General features: G+C 40.7%; 1 pseudogene; it reads left to right on the top strand.

Moving 5' to 3' along the window:
* Positions 1 to 6,238: 6,238 nt before the first annotated feature.
* On the top strand, positions 6,239 to 6,393 carry LOC140707829 (U1 spliceosomal RNA; annotated as a pseudogene).
* The last annotated feature ends 6,670 nt before the right edge of the window (positions 6,394 to 13,063 follow it).

Below are 13,063 nucleotides of genomic sequence, written 5' to 3'. Positions count from 1 at the left end.
GATTAGAACCTCATCCAATGACAATAAATAATTCCAGCTCTGCTTTGGATCTAACCAGTATGTGTCTAAATCTATTGCATACATTTCTTTCATAGGCCTTCTGGTTTAGTCATCATTTGTAAAATTGTCAGACATAATGAATGTAATGATAGCATTCCAACCAACCATAAACAACATTTGAATATCAGGATGGAAGCAGTAACATGAAATCCTTGACTGCTTTACTTGTTCTTTTCTTTCTTGGGCTGTCTTTTTTCCGTCATCCACTGGAGAGCATGCTGCTGCCTCCCACTTTGGACAGGAATGCTTTGGCTTCGTTTCAGGATATATCTATTAGGTGCAGAGTGATGAGTCTATCTGACTGTTGATTCACGCAGGCTTTTCTCGCGGTAACATGTGACTGTGATCCCTCAGTGACCAAAAGGATATTTTCCATCAGCAGGAACAGATGTTACATGTTCCAAAGGTCTAAATAAAGCATAAGACTTTTTTGCCAACATTTGTCTTATATTCATCTGATGGCTGGTAAAGGAGGGCATGAGCACTGGAAAGTACTTTGATGTGGCTTAGGAGTATAGTGGTAATTTTGCTGCAGGTAAAGTAGATTCAGGGCACAAGATAAACCTACAGGTAAAAAATTAAAAAAATATATCCAGCCAAGCCGGACCAATTCACTTTATTGGTGAGTTAGAGGGGAAAAAGTTGAGTCCCTTTTCATTCCTGACTTCACTGGCAGTTGAATCTTTCTTCAAAACTGGCTATTGAATAACATCCTACACCGCACTGATAGCAGCCAACGAGCTTTGAATAGAAACCTTAGAGGGCCAAGGAAACATATGGTATAGAGTTCTCTGCCCCAGCACCTTGCTAATGCATCCCAATATTTGATGTCTGAGGTGACTCCTGGACTCCTACTAACAATTGGGCCAGCCCTTATATATATAAATGCCCAGCTTTCCTATTGTTTCAGGGACTCTCTATTTGACTGTAAACCAGCAGCCAAAGTTTCACAGGAAGGGTCCTTCCTTTGGTCCCATCACCCTTACAGTCACAATTTGTGAGAATGCACAAGAAATCTTCTTTAGGAATGCTTTCAGATTACTGTATATACTCGAGTATAAGCCAATCCGAATATAAGTCAAGGGACCCAATTTTACCAGAAAAACTGGGAAAACTTATTGACTCGAGTATAAGCCGAGGGTGGAAAATGCAGCAGCTACTGGTCAATTCCAAAAAAATAAAAATAGATACCAATAAAATTACATTAATTGAGGCATCAATAGGTTAAATGTTTTTGAAGATACTGCCCTTCTGAGCTGCAAGACACACTTCACTGCCTGTGGAGGGAGGTCTCATACCGGATACTGTGCTTATCTACTGTTCTACTGCTGCGTAACAAGATGGAGGGAGATGGAGGATGGAGGAGGAAGGTGGGTATACAGACTATGCCAAAGGAGGAGGATGGGGGTGCGCTGGAAGCAGAAATGCAGTGTACTTAACCAGGGTCATCGGACCACCCACAGAGGCTGTAGGCACCCATAGATGAGAGGAGGAGTTCAGAGAACACCCGCACTGCAGGGGAGAACATGTAATTTTGACACTAACTTGAGTATAAGCTGAGGGGGTGCTTTTTCAGCAAAAAAAATGTGCTGAAAAGCTAAGCTTATACTTGAGTATATACAGTATGTACTTTTCTTCCAGAGGACACCTCAATTTCATTTTTCTGCCATTGTGGGAATTCCTTCTTATGCAGACAGGATTTTGGCAGCTGTCTGCTTGCTAAGAACAAGGGTGATAATGTGTTCAACATTTTACATTTGTTGTTGTTGTTTGTTGTTGTTATTGTTATATTGCACTTCTTTTTTGTCAGCATTGCTAGTGCATGTGGATGGACCCAAAGGTCAAGCCTGGACATTAGGAGTTAAAAAAAAATTTAGGTGCGAATACAGATTTTCTAAATCACTGATTTTTGGATATCAGGAAGCAAATTAATAGCTGTTGCAACTGTTTTGAATTGTTTGGATAGCTTAAGTATCTGACTTCAGAGCCAGAGGTTGGGAGTTCAATCTCTGTGCATATATTATTATTATTATTTATTTAATTTATACCCCGCCTATCTGGTCGGTGAGGACCACTCTAGGCGGCTATAGCCATTGGGCAAGCTGCAGAGTCCCAGGATGGCCCTAGAAGTAGGGAATAGTAGACCGCTTTTGAGTACACTCTACCTGGAAAACCATGTCTCCATAAGTCAAAATTGACTTGATGGCACATGATGATGATGACGATTAAATTGGTAACCAAAGATTTTGGATCGATTCTAGTTGCTGAAATTTCTATGTGGGGAAGAGAATCTGATCTTGCTTCCATATTGTTTTAATTTCTTGCCTTAATGTTTGGTACCTTGCCTTTTTTGTACTCTCTATACTTTTGAGCTTGCTTGCTAATGGAACTTCCATAAGGAATGCTCTTTTGCTGTTTATCCAGAAGTAATAATATCTAGCATATTAGAATCAATTTGCTCATCCTGTTACAGTATTATGGTTTCATTTTCTAATATTGAAGGTGACTGGAATTTATAATATAGAGGAAAAGATGGGAGTAATCCATAACATTGAGCCAACTGCTGGAAAATCATAGAATCATAAAATCATAGAATAATTGGCCATTGAGTCCAACCCCCTCCTTAATGCAGGAATCCAAATCAAAGCAGATCTGAGAGATGAATGCCTCTTGAATGTCTCAAGCACTGGAGCACTCACCACCTCCTGAAGTAATTGGTTCTATTTTCATACTGCTCTAACAATAAAGAGTTTTTTCTTGATATTCAACCTAAATTTGGCTTCCTCTAACATGAGCCCGTTATTACATGGCATTATCAAAACCTGATCCTGCCCCTCCTCTGTATGACTACCTTTCAAGTATTTGAAGAGTGCTGTCATATCTCCCCTCAGTTTTCTTTTCGTAAGGCCAGACATGCCCAGTTCTTTCAGACTTTCCTCATAGGGCTTGGTTTCAATTCCCCCAGTCATCCTGGCTGCCCTCCTGTGAACTTGCTCCAGTTTGTTGGCATCCTTCTTACAGTATGATTTCCAGAACTGGCCACAGTACTCTAGATGAGGCCTCATGGGATTTGGAGGCTCTACTTCTGTCAATGCATTCTAAAATAGCTTTTTCTTTCTTTTTTTCTTTTTGCAGTCACATCACACTGTTGGCTTATATTTAGCTTGTGATTTACAAGAGTTCCAAGATCTTTCTCACTCATAATATTAGTCAGCCAAGTATTCCCCATCTTATAATTTTGCATTTCCCCCCCCCCAGGTGTAGGGGGAAATTTATCCCTGTTAAATTTCATTCTGTTGTTTTCAGCCCAGTGCTTAAATCTATTAAGATCTTTTTCTATTTTGTTCCTGTCTTCCAAAGTGTTAGCTATTCAACCTACTTTAGCGTCATCCGCTCTAATGATTAGTCTTATCATTTCCATTCGGCTGCCTATATGGGTGATTTAAGACAGAACCACAAAGGGCCAAAAGAATCACCCTGAAAAATACCTCCTCTCATTATGATTATGATTATTTTAATTGACATGTATGAAACTTGAACTCCATTGTCTTTTAATATTATAACAGGTTTAATTATATTTTAATATGTATATGTTTTACTTGCCATTGTACTTTTGAATTATATTATAACCAGCCCTAGGTCCCAGTTGTGGGAGGAAGCAGGATGCAAATCAAATTAATAAATATTTGACCAAGCACTCCAAGGTCCTCATTTTCCTTCTTTCCCAGACTCCAGTAGCTTTTGGGGTCTGCCTACACCATAGTTCCTCAGCTACCAACATTTCTTTGTGTTTCTTTGCCAACCCCCTTCCATCAAAATCTGCTAACAGCACATAGCTCTTCTTTGGTCCAGTATGAAGCTTTTCTTCATTCAAAATTGTTTCAGTTCCCATAACTACACTGTTACTCCACATTCTGTTGTATGACATGATCATTGTGAGTGCTTATTGTTTGAACAAGAAATCATACAAACATGATTTCACCATGGAATTATTACTATTATTATTATTTAATTATTTATTAGATTTGTATCCCGCCCATCTAGATTACCTCTACTCTAAATGGTAGACTGCCACCTCCTCCTACGTCACCACAAGAGATGACAGGTCACGATCCTTCTCACACACACACACACAACTTCGCTGCCACCAACCACACATAAACCTGACACTTCAGACTTAGTATGGATTTCAAAATAAAAATTATGATTTATTGAATACAGAAATAAAAAGGAAATCACTGAGTAAAAGAATCACTTGTCACACTATATTTCTCAGACCTTAACCCTGCACAGTTCTTTGTTACTTGACACTCAATTATTCAATTACCTAACCTATATCTAACCCTGTCTACAGATCTTCCTTCAAGCCCTCTCTCACTCTCCCCAACTCTCTAATTGAAACCCTCTTTGCACTCCCCCCTTATATACAAAAACTCCACCCCTTTAAGACCCACCTCCTGCCCTGCCATAGGCCAGGAAACTCCAGCCTTAGCCAAGACAGGCAGGTGACGTCATGGCACACGTCACACCCGCCCATCTAGATTACCTCTACTCTAAATGGAATTTGTTCATTTCAAAGAGAACCTCCAAATCATAGACCAAATGGGGCCACCAGACATGTCCCATCTGGCCCAAAAAGGAGTACCATATTTTTTGCTCCATAAGACACACCTGACCTTAAGACGCACCTAATTTTTAGAGGAGGAACACAGGGAAAATATATTCTGAACCAAATAGTGTAATAAAATATGTAATAAACTATAACAGAATAACATTTGAACCACGTAAAGTGAACAGCAGTCAACAGTGGCATTAATATAGACCATTATCAGCCAGTGATAAGACCTATACCACTCTACCTATATTTTACATTTCCTTTCATCCACCTCCTCCCCATGCTTATAGAAATGTCTCAATGACAGATGAGATTGTTGTGCAACTCTGCCCAGCTACAGCTCAAGCCTATATTAAGTTAGAAATGGTTTGTCTGATTTGGCACTGCATTGAGAGGTCCCTTTTAGTTGTGTGGAGGATAAATAGTGGAATTAAACTATTTAACAGCTGGTTTTCTTTATTTACTTTAGGTTATGCAAAAGAACAGCAACACAAAGCTTAACCTGATCCCATTCACCAGCAGTAGTACATGCTCAGCATAAGACCAAATCTCCATTTTCTGACATAATTGAACGTTTATAGCATGCAAGGCACAACAGGTTAGGCCACACAAAGCGATGAACAATGTTCTTGATGAGCCAAAAAAACTGAATACAAACCATAGTAGCTGAAATCAGGAAGCAGGTACTGTAATCCAGTTAGAAGTCACGAGGCACAGTTAGTTTCCTTGCTGCAACACCCTTTGGAAATACATTCTTTATTAGATGCCCAGTTGAAAAGTTTGCAAGTTGAATCCAAATTTCCATAGAAATGCATTGAAAATTAATTAATTCATTTTTATGGGGGGGAAGGTCAGAAACTTTAAAAAAACTTAAAAGAAAGTCACTTACCAGGTACTGTAGATTGAGCCTTGCTCTTCACAGTGCCTTGGTAGACTCCAGAACAGCCAAAAAAAAGCACCAAACAGCTAAAAGCCAGCAGGCAGCCGGCAGACGGCAGCCATTTTGTGCTCTTCTCTGCTCCTGCTCCTGCTCCTTTCCCCTCCCCTCTCCCCACCTAACAGCTGATCGGCGCTGGTCTGAACACTTCCTAGGCAGCTTTTAAAGCAAGTGTGCACATTTCTACACAGACAGGTTTCAACACAAACTGAGCACCTTTTCACCCAAGCACTAACCCCAAACAAACAGCTTTTAAACTAAATTTTACATTTTAAAACGACAATACCAGGCAGTCCCAGGTCTCTCTCCCAGCTCTCTAACTGCTTGGACTAGCAAGGAAGCAGACAAACAGCCTCTTCACTAACTGAAAGTTTGAATTTCCCCACTTTCCCTGCCTTCCCCGCATATTAGGTATGCTAATATCTGTGCACTGGATGATTGTGGGAGGAACATCCAGACCCTGATGGGGGTCCTGTGGGGCACCCCAAAACACTGAGTAGCTCTCTTGGCCTCTTTCAGGACTGGGGCTGTGCTGCCCTGTTCTGATCAGGAGGTGCAGCCAGGGGGTCACCATGCCTTTGGGGGACAGGGCACAGAAAGGGGCAGGAGGCTCAGAGGCCATTCCAACTCATATCTGGCAGGGGAGATACCATGATCATCAAAGTGGTTTTCCCAGGGTGAGGCTTATCTATTGCACTTTGGATGTGCTGACCTCTGTGATTTCCCCAAATATGGGAAAATCAACTGCCTAAGTGGGGGACTGTGTTTGTGGTTTCCCCTGGTTTTTCTAGAATTACTCTTTCCCCTTTTATCCTTGGCTGTTTTCACTGCCTGCTGCCATAGGCCTGTTGGCCTTGCTGGTTTTCCAGGTGGGCTCCAGGAAGCAGATCCTAGAAAGCCAGCAGTGCAGAATGGTGAGGTCCAAATGGCAAGCAGTCTCTTGTGCTAGTTCAGAGGCCTCCCAGCATGGCAGTGGGGGGCTTCTGGGTGGTGGTGGTTGAACCCCCTTTTTACTGTATTCGTTCCATAAGATGCACATACTTTCTCCCCCACTATTGGGGGGGGGAAGTGCATCTTATGGAGCAAAAAATGCGGTAATGAATGCCCATGTGCTTTGGTGATTTTAAGCATACCAGTATAATCCACTGAAAACAAGTGTCTTAGAGGTCCCACCCCAATACTTCTGAGATTTTCTGACATCAAATCTGGTTCATGCACACTTCCAAAGAAGTAGTTGAAAATACACAATGAAGACTTCAGGATTAGTTGCATGCTATTGACTAATGCATGTTTAAAAGTTGTTCAAATTTTCGTGGACATTTTTAAACAGCAAAATTTGGAAATATTTAGTACATACACATATGCTTGTTACTTTGTCCTGTTACTTTGTCGGAGCACAAAATGTGTTGTGCTATAGATAATTCTTGGCTTTATTTTAACTGTAAAACGATGGATGTGAACAGATGTGGCTAAAGGAGGAAGTTTGTTCTCTTGGGTCTAATTTCAAACCTCAGAAACCAGTGAAGACATGGATTCTAAGAACCTGTTTGTAAAATATTATGAACTCTTCTTGGTTATTTTTAAAGCTACTTAACTAATGTTTAAGTGTACTGATTCTTTGTGTGAGGATCCCAAATAAATGCAGATATTAGCCCTATTTCTAAAGGGGAAATTTGAAAATATCATCCAGGAGAAAGTTTTTCTGTAAAAAACTTTGACTGCCAACTTTTGCTGTATCCATGTGGAGATGGACAGCCCGGAGAGGAGACAGTTTGCTACATGTGACACCTCTCCATGCCACCAGAAGCCCAGATTTTTCAGGAAATGCCCAGCTGGTGTGGAAATACTTCACATGTAGCTACAGTTCGGGTTCTCCAGGCAGTCCCCAAACTACTTGCTACTATGTTGGGAAGGCTGCAGGCATTTGTACGTCCCTCTGCTAATAAATGGGGCACCTTTTTGCATTTTGCTGGACCACTTCATATATGTCGGCTAGCAGAAGCATATTCATTCCAGTCATATGGGTGAGTAATTTATGTATGTTTGTGCATGTATATGTTCCTATCTTTCTTTCTCACTCTCTAACTAAAGCAGACCCACTGAATCAATAGGACAAATGTAAGTGTTGATTTAAAAGATCCCAGCAATTTAAGGATCTATTCTGTTTGGGACTATCTATTTGATTTAGCTCTTTAAAACAAGTTAAAATGTGCAAACTCCTAGCAAAAAAACAAATCCTTGAGGTTGCTTGATGGCCCCATATGCTCCGATGAACAGCCAGGTTTTAACTTGGTGTAAAAAACAAGGTCAGTATTTCACAACTAGGGTTATACTGGCAACACGTGCTTCTCTGGCCTCCACATGGTGTATTGCTCCCATTTGTGGGACACAAAAGAACCCCCAACCCCAATGGGTCTTATATACGGAGAGGTAGTTCCTCAAAGGAAGGTGTGGAAAGGGGGTTATACCTGCTGCCCTGTCCCAACCTCAATATGTTCAAATATACCTTTTGCATGGAGCTTACACATGATTACCTGCACATGCATAAAGCCCTGTGACAGCAGTAGGACACCTCAGTTCTAAAATGCTTATAGAACCCACAGGCTAACCTTCCAGAACTGTATGTTCTCCAGAGATCTGGAGAACATCATATGGTACACAATTTTTGTACACACAATGCACTGAAATCCATGGAGGTAACTCCTGCCTTTATGAATTTGTCTGTATTTTAAAAATAACCAGGAAAGGGCAAATGTCTCTAAACCTGTGCAGAGTGCTCTTCTGCCACATAACCAGTAACGCTCAAGACAGTAATAGATACTCCGGTAACCAGTGGAAACAGTCCGAATTTACAAGTTAACCAATATGCACATTTTTCTCACAGGGCAATAAAACTAAACAGATGCAAGGAAGAAAGCTCTTCAAAGCCCATCATAGTTACCCTTTCAGTTGGAAAATTCACTAAAGCATTTGTTTATATCTTGTTAATATTGGGAACAAAGTGTGTTGTTTATTGACATAATGAAAGCTGTGTCAAATACAGAGCAGCTTACAGGAATTCACTAGAATTCTGGAAACATTCGTTCTAAATCAGCCTTTTTGTTCTACATGTATTAAGAAAACCTCCCAAGAGTAAAAATGAATGTCTCTAATGTAATACCCTCTTCCAAAAGCTAGAAAGTCTGTCATCTTTCTCAATATACTCACTTCATTAAATAGTTTACAACTTGCAAGGGGATCACAAAGTTCGGATAACAAAATGACTGTCCTGACAGATTCAGACAATAAAATGACCAGATTGCAGCCTGACTGCTTTCTCAGAGACTGTTGCTGCAGCACATACTAAATGCAAATATTGAAACACCTGCATGATGTTCATAATACTTTTAGCAGATGTTAATCCCCTCTGTATGTAACTAGTGGATTTAGATCACATCAACGCACCTTACCCCCTTTGGCTCTTCCTGGAAAATGACTGGCTATCTGAACACATTCCAAGCAGAGCATAGTTTGCTGTCTGCATTTACAGCTTGCTGCTTCATTTTGAATTTTGGAGGCATTTACAGGTCCATCTGCAAGTGCATGTATTGGTAAATAGAGCACTGGTTAACATTTGGCTGGATCATTTCATACACACGGCAGCCAGCCAATGCATGTTTATTTCAGTACAGTAATTCATGTGTCTGTGTTTGTTCACATTATCTTTGAGCACATCTACACATTCTATTTCCTCCTGTTTAAGAAGAGGTTCAATTGCTCATCAATCTAGATTAGTTTAAGGGACCCACATGACATTACTGCAGACTTGAATCAAACTCTTCCAGATCTTTTCTGTTTCAGAGTTATTTTGCTTTGCTTGCTTGCTTGCTTGCTTGCTTGCTTGCTTGCTTGCTTGCTTGCTTGCTTGCTTGGCAGACTGGGTAATTCAGGATCTGATATCTCCATCTGTTCCTTTCTCTTGGAGAAGTCCAGTTGCTGTGGGGGCATATATTATCAAGGCTCCCCTTGACATCAGCTGTGACATCAGCTATGGGAGAGTTCTCCTCAACACTGAGCAGAGCAGCCTCTATCTAACTCTCTAAATAGGGTCAAGGGTTGGGATGTTCTCCAGCATAGCTGCTTCTCACCTTCTGCTTCATGCCTGTCATGTTTTGTCCTGCAATGTTACGAAGAAACTAACATTTGTTTCTTCACAAAAATGGAAGCATCCCCTATCGACTTGAGAACTTCTGACATGAGCTATGATGTGAAGGAGAGGGGGAGTGTGAAATTGACTTGTCAAAGATTTGAAATATGCACAGCTTACTTTTCAACTTCAACCTACAGGGGTTTGTGGTTGAAATTTTTGCTTTTTGTTTTTGGTTCCTTTTTTGTAGTATGCTCCCAAATCATGCAAGGAAGGAAAAGAGGCAAGGGGTGGAGACAAAGTGGAGAATGGGAAGAGGGAAAGTGGAAGGAGAAAGGAGGGGCATGTTGTGGTGTGGAAACTCTGGATTACATTGAAGGGAATGAGGAAACTTGGATTGAGTAAATCTGGATCAGTCAGGGAAAAGAACCATAGTTCCAACCCAAATTGATCCAAGTGACACTTCTTCTCTGGATGGACCCTTTCTTTTTTATCCACATCTCTCCCTCTTCCACATATCTATCCACTGAAGTGACTCCATAAAATTTCATAGAGGGTCCCCTTCATAATACATCGGTATAGATATGTATTTCTCTGTGTCTCTTTCTCTCCATTTTATATGCCTGGGTGATAAAGGAGGGATGTATGAGGCACAGCAGCATCAGGCAAAAACTTCCATATTTGAATTTGCAGATTAAACTCCACAAAATGCTCACAAAACAGTCATAGAATGTGACAGAACAGTGGCTGACCCCAAGATATTCTGCTCACTAAAGCAAAGAACAAGATGATGCCCACTGCTCTCCAAGAAGAGATGCTGAACAGACTGATGATTGAACTTAGTTCAAAACTAGGATTGGAGAAGAATCTTATATTACACCTGAGGACACCAGGTCAGTATAGGGATTCCAAGACAATATAGCTCTGTTCTCCAACAAAACCAGAAGGGCTATAGTAAGAAGGAAAAGCAAGGGGCTTCCACTTTCTCCCAGAATCTGCCACCTGACGTGGCTGTCAGTCTCTGCCAGTACTAGGATCTGCCCTATACAAAATATCAACCTTGTGTTAGAAACATAGCTTTGATTTTAAAAAAAAAGTGTTACTGAATTACATTGCTATCATTTAGAACCTCCTACTAGGCCAGGAATTCTGGCCTGCATAGACTGTATGTACTTGGTATTCAGAACTTTAAAAGTTACATGTGGCCAGGCCAGGTTTGCTCAAGTATTCTGAGAATTAGAGTCCCCAGTTTTCTAAATTCTGCTGGTAATCCAATACTGAAATGAGCAATCTTCACTGCACGCAACAATGGGCGTACATTCCTTCTCTTTGCTGAAACTCACTCAGAGCAAGCACATAGGAAGACATCTGGTTAACTTTTCTGGAGACCTGTGCCTTGCCCAATGCTTGCCAGTTTGTTTGACCTCAAGACTTCCCGCACATTTTGAGAAAGTGGGAGGTAGGAGATTATGTTTCCAGTTCTCATACATTGCGGAATGTACAAAAAATGTAGTTTAATAAAAGCATCATATTAAATACTCTATACAATTGATGCTGTATAATGAACTGAAAATAAATTATTTTTAAAGTAACTATTTTGAATTGATAGAGGTGGAGTTTTGTGGCTTAATACTAAGTAAATTTACTTTGTTGATGTTTTCTCTTACATTTATTTTCTTCTAAGTATGCCATGCGATTTTTGTGAGGTCTCAAATAGACAGCCAACTGGAAAAGTGATCCCCAACCTCATGTACACTGCCCACTCCTGTTAGAACTCTTGTGGCCTTAAGCTTGGGTGGAGTGTTAGTTTATTCAGGCCTGAACCAGATGCAGATTGGGGGGTGGGTAGTGGACATCTCTGATACTCAGATGCCAAACAGTGTTTGTCTAGTTGTTTGGCTCTTTTTTGCACATTGGTTCCACTCACACACAAAAATGGTGAAGGAAGGGTCCATCACACAATGAACTGTGTTGCATATTGTACGTGTGTCTTCAGAAGTAAGTCTCACTGCATTCAATGACACTTAATCTATGCTTCAAAAGAAGCCTTTCCCTTTGTCCTGCTCACTTCAGAGACATATTGAATGAGGACCCAAGGGCCTTTTTCCTGACTGCTTATAGATGTGAAATTCCCTTCCACTAGCAGGCCAAAGCATTTTTATTTAGAAGGGCATTTGGCCACTAGTCAAGACCTTTCACTTGAGGGATGTTGTTATGCAGCTCTTACACTGTTTTTAAATGGTTCAAATGATTTTAAACTAAATTCTGTTAATTGCATACTTGTCTTAATATTATAATTATTTTAGCTCTTACTGATTTTTTTAAAATGCACGCTGTAAGTTACAAAGGGTAAAGATGGGAAATAAATAAACAAATATCATTTAAAAGTGGGTACAGGATTGTACCCTAAAAGTGCACAAATAAGGAATGGAAAAAGCTTCTGTTTCTTCATCCTACCTCAGTATGTTCAATGGCTTCAAGTAATTTTCTTCTACCTCATCTTCCTGCTCAGTTCCAGTAGCAGAAGTTGGGGTAACCTAAGGAGAAAAATGTTTGAAGCAATACCACAGAGCAAGTTAAAGCAAAAGGAGGAATGGTAATGGTCCTCTCACTTCCACATTTCTTGAAAGAACTGGAGGTACCCATGGATTTAATATGGCTGAGAATGTCATTTAAAAATGACTTTCTCTTGGGTGATGAGACTTATTGGGAATACTGTTTCTGATCTGAAAAAAAAAACAGAATTAAAACAGTATTAATGAATCCATCTGTTGCTCTCTGTTTTATATATGGACATGAATAAAATACACGTGCTTGCTCCAATTTATCACAAAAGTTGTATAGATTCCTGGTTTGAAGTGAACAGATCCTGCCCGGAGCACCCCTCCGATTGACCCCGGCAATGCTTGCGGGCCTCTCCCAAGGTTAGAAATTGCTTATTTGCACTTAAAACACACACACACACACACACACACACACACACCCTGGGGGTTTCCAGGTAGGGAATACTCAGAAGGGGTTTCTCATTCTCTTCTCCTGGGGGCATCCTCGAACAGTGCAGCTGGCCCAAGGCCACCCAAGCTGGCTCTTCTGGCATGCACTGTGGAGGACTGAACTCTCAACATCTGGCTTCACAGCCAGATACGTCAACCACTGAGCTATCCAGCCATCTGCCATTCATTCATTTCAGTCGTATTAGGCAGGATTATATACAAACTGCCGGGTAGGTGGGGCTCGTCAGCCATGGAAGGCAGCCCATCTAGGAGAAGGAAAACTCCAATTTCAAACCTCCACTGCCTTTTGGCTATATCCACTCATGGAAAAG

The sequence above is a fragment of the Pogona vitticeps genome, chromosome 5, assembly GCF_051106095.1.
Source record: "Pogona vitticeps strain Pit_001003342236 chromosome 5, PviZW2.1, whole genome shotgun sequence".
Lineage (NCBI taxonomy): Eukaryota > Metazoa > Chordata > Lepidosauria > Squamata > Agamidae > Pogona > Pogona vitticeps.
This window is presented reverse-complemented; position numbering and strand designations above follow the sequence as displayed.